Below are 4807 nucleotides of genomic sequence, written 5' to 3'. Positions count from 1 at the left end.
GTCCAGGTGGTCTTTACAGGGGATTTGTATCTGCGGCTCATCTAGTTGTCACGGTCTCCGCTGTGTTTCTGGGCCATAGAGGTCCTTTCTAGGTGTTGATCCACCATCTTCTCTGTATACGGACTGGATCCGGGTGACTGAAGCGGATACAGACTGGATCTGGTGGCTACGGTGACCTCGGAATAAGGGATTTCTTTAAAAGACTTTTTTTTTCATATAAGATTTTATCCAACTTTTCAGATAGAGGCATGAGAAAGAGATTGCCTTGATTGGGCTTTTGGTTATTATAGGCACTCTCTGCGTTTGACCACTTCGTGTTTATTTAGCCGGATGGGAAGGCAGCGCTTTCTTGTACGTGACGGGATGCAAATTCTTGAAGGCTCTCTTTAGTGACGGGTCCAAACAAAGATCTCATCTGCTCCTCTAGCCCTATCGGCGACTCGTGCACTTCGAGCCTTCTTAGTGACGGCGCAAGTTGCTGACTGCTGACTGCGTTGGTGGTATAGTGGTGAGCATAGCTGCCTTCCAAGCAGTTGGAGAAAGCAGTGCGCATGTCCTTTGGCTCGGGCTGACGTCGAAGCAGAACTCCCTCTGTGACCTGTGCCTCCACCCAAAACTTTTGGATGGAATAATTTCGGATGGACCCATCATTAGCTGAAGTCGCATAACACTTGCAACACTACCCGTAGCAGGGGTCATTGTTTGGACTCTTTTTTTTTTTTTTTTTTTTTTTAATTGCGCTTTAAACAAAAAGTATTGTGTCAATGCAACTGAACAACATTTATTAGGAACACAGTGCGTCAAAAAGCAAAATGACAGTTAAAGGCATTTCGTTATTGAACTCTTTGATGACATCATTCAGCTAAGTTCAGTTTAAATAGTATCTGTGCAATAATTTGCAATCAAGTCAACGATATCGCTGTACATGAAGTGTCCCCAGCTCCGCCTGCCAGAAGCGACAGAGGGAAGAAACCAAAACTCGATCGGTGAAAGGATGGAGAAAAAACCCGGTGAGAAACCAGGCTCAATCGGGGAGACAGTTCTCCCCTTGTCAGACGAAACAGGTAGATCAGCTCCAGGCAGCAGGAATGTCAGACTGTGCAGAAGAATCATCTGTTTCCTGTGGTCTTGTCCAGGTGGTCTTTACAGGGGATTTGTATCTGCGGCTCATCTAGTTGTCACGGTCTCCGCTGTGTTTCTGGGCCATAGAGGTCCTTTCTAGGTGTTGATCCACCATCTTCTCTGTATACGGACTGGATCCGGGTGACTGAAGCGGATACAGACTGGATCTGGTGGCTACGGTGACCTCGGAATAAGGGATTTCTTTAAAAGACTTTTTTTTTTCATATAAGATTTCATCCAACTTTTCAGATAGAGGCATGAGAAAGAGATTGCCTTGATTGGGCTTTTGGTTATTATAGGCACTCTCTGCGTTTGACCACTTCGTGTTTATTTAGCCGGATGGGAAGGCAGCGCTTTCTTGTACGTGACGGGATGCAAATTCTTGAAGGCTCTCTTTAGTGACGGGTCCAAACAAAGATCTCATCTGCTCCTCTAGCCCTATCGGCGACTCGTGCACTTCGAGCCTTCTTAGTGACGGCGCAAGTTGCTGACTGCTGACTGCGTTGGTGGTATAGTGGTGAGCATAGCTGCCTTCCAAGCAGTTGGAGAAAGCAGTGCGCATGTCCTTTGGCTCGGGCTGACGTCGAAGCAGAACTCCCTCTGTGACCTGTGCCTCCACCCAAAACTTTTGGATGGAATAATTTCGGATGGACCCATCATTAGCTGAAGTCGCATAACACTTGGAACACTACCCGTAGCAGGGGTCATTGTTTGGACTCTTTTTTTTTTTTTTTTTTTTTTTAAATTGCGCTTTAAACAGAAAGTATTGCGTCAATGCAACTGAACAACATTAATTAGGAACACAGTGCGTCAAAAAGCAAAATGACAGTTAAAGGCATTTCGTTATTGAACTCTTTGATGACATCATTCAGCTAAGTTCAGTTTAAATAGTATCTGTGCAATAATTTGCAATCAAGTCAACGATATCGCTGTACATGAAGTGTCCCCAGCTCCGCCTGCCAGAAGCGACAGAGGGAAGAAACCAAAACTCGATCGGTGAAAGGATGGAGAAAAAACCCGGTGAGAAACCAGGCTCAATCGGGGAGACAGTTCTCCCCTTGTCAGACGAAACAGGTAGATCAGCTCCAGGCTGCAGGAATGTCAGACTGTGCAGAAGAATCATCTGTTTCCTGTGGTCTTGTCCAGGTGGTCTTTACAGGGGATTTGTATCTGCGGCTCATCTAGTTGTCACGGTCTCCGCTGTGTTTCTGGGCCATAGAGGTCCTTTCTAGGTGTTGATCCACCATCTTCTCTGTATACGGACTGGATCCGGGTGACTGAAGCGGATACAGACTGGATCTGGTGGCTACGGTGACCTCGGAATAAGGGATTTCTTTAAAAGACTTTTTTTTTCATATAAGATTTTATCCAACTTTTCAGATAGAGGCATGAGAAAGAGATTGCCTTGATTGGGCTTTTGGTTATTATAGGCACTCTCTGCGTTTGACCACTTCGTGTTTATTTAGCCGGATGGGAAGGCAGCGCTTTCTTGTACGTGACGGGATGCAAATTCTTGAAGGCTCTCTTTAGTGACGGGTCCAAACAAAGATCTCATCTGCTCCTCTAGCCCTATCGGCGACTCGTGCACTTCGAGCCTTCTTAGTGACGGCGCAAGTTGCTGACTGCTGACTGCGTTGGTGGTATAGTGGTGAGCATAGCTGCCTTCCAAGCAGTTGGAGAAAGCAGTGCGCATGTCCTTTGGCTCGGGCTGACGTCGGAGCAGAACTCCCTCTGTGACCTGTGCCTCCACCCAAAACTTTTGGATGGAATAATTTCGGATGGACCCATCATTAGCTGAAGTCGCATAACACTTGCAACACTACCCGTAGCAGGGGTCATTGTTTGGACTCTTTTTTTTTTTTTTTTTTTTTTTTTATTGCGCTTTAAACAAAAAGTATTGTGTCAATGCAACTGAACAACATTTATTAGGAACACAGTGCGTCAAAAAGCAAAATGACAGTTAAAGGCATTTCGTTATTGAACTCTTTGATGACATCATTCAGCTAAGTTCAGTTTAAATAGTATCTGTGCAATAATTTGCAATCAAGTCAACGATATCGCTGTACATGAAGTGTCCCCAGCTCCGCCTGCCAGAAGCGACAGAGGGAAGAAACCAAAACTCGATCGGTGAAAGGATGGAGAAAAAACCCGGTGAGAAACCAGGCTCAATCGGGGAGACAGTTCTCCCCTTGTCAGACGAAACAGGTAGATCAGCTCCAGGCTGCAGGAATGTCAGACTGTGCAGAAGAATCATCTGTTTCCTGTGGTCTTGTCCAGGTGGTCTTTACAGGGGATTTGTATCTGCGGCTCATCTAGTTGTCACGGTCTCCGCTGTGTTTCTGGGCCATAGAGGTCCTTTCTAGGTGTTGATCCACCATCTTCTCTGTATACGGACTGGATCCGGGTGACTGAAGCGGATACAGACTGGATCTGGTGGCTACGGTGACCTCGGAATAAGGGATTTCTTTAAAAGACTTTTTTTTTTCATATAAGATTTCATCCAACTTTTCAGATAGAGGCATGAGAAAGAGATTGCCTTGATTGGGCTTTTGGTTATTATAGGCACTCTCTGCGTTTGACCACTTCGTGTTTATTTAGCCGGATGGGAAGGCAGCGCTTTCTTGTACGTGACGGGATGCAAATTCTTGAAGGCTCTCTTTAGTGACGGGTCCAAACAAAGATCTCATCTGCTCCTCTAGCCCTATCGGCGACTCGTGCACTTCGAGCCTTCTTAGTGACGGCGCAAGTTGCTGACTGCTGACTGCGTTGGTGGTATAGTGGTGAGCATAGCTGCCTTCCAAGCAGTTGGAGAAAGCAGTGCGCATGTCCTTTGGCTCGGGCTGACGTCGAAGCAGAACTCCCTCTGTGACCTGTGCCTCCACCCAAAACTTTTGGATGGAATAATTTCGGATGGACCCATCATTAGCTGAAGTCGCATAACACTTGGAACACTACCCGTAGCAGGGGTCATTGTTAGGACTCTTTTTTTTTTTTTTTTTTTTTTTTAAATTGCGCTTTAAACAGAAAGTATTGCGTCAATGCAACTGAACAACATTAATTAGGAACACAGTGCGTCAAAAAGCAAAATGACAGTTAAAGGCATTTCGTTATTGAACTCTTTGATGACATCATTCAGCTAAGTTCAGTTTAAATAGTATCTGTGCAATAATTTGCAATCAAGTCAACGATATCGCTGTACATGAAGTGTCCCCAGCTCCGCCTGCCAGAAGCGACAGAGGGAAGAAACCAAAACTCGATCGGTGAAAGGATGGAGAAAAAACCCGGTGAGAAACCAGGCTCAATCGGGGAGACAGTTCTCCCCTTGTCAGACGAAACAGGTAGATCAGCTCCAGGCTGCAGGAATGTCAGACTGTGCAGAAGAATCATCTGTTTCCTGTGGTCTTGTCCAGGTGGTCTTTACAGGGGATTTGTATCTGCGGCTCATCTAGTTGTCACGGTCTCCGCTGTGTTTCTGGGCCATAGAGGTCCTTTCTAGGTGTTGATCCACCATCTTCTCTGTATACGGACTGGATCCGGGTGACTGAAGCGGATACAGACTGGATCTGGTGGCTACGGTGACCTCGGAATAAGGGATTTCTTTAAAAGACTTTTTTTTTCATATAAGATTTTATCCAACTTTTCAGATAGAGGCATGAGAAAGAGATTGCCTTGATTGGGCTTTTGG

This window comes from Carassius gibelio, chromosome B19 (genome assembly GCF_023724105.1).
Source record: "Carassius gibelio isolate Cgi1373 ecotype wild population from Czech Republic chromosome B19, carGib1.2-hapl.c, whole genome shotgun sequence".
NCBI classification, from domain to species: domain Eukaryota; kingdom Metazoa; phylum Chordata; class Actinopteri; order Cypriniformes; family Cyprinidae; genus Carassius; species Carassius gibelio.
This window is presented reverse-complemented; position numbering follows the sequence as displayed.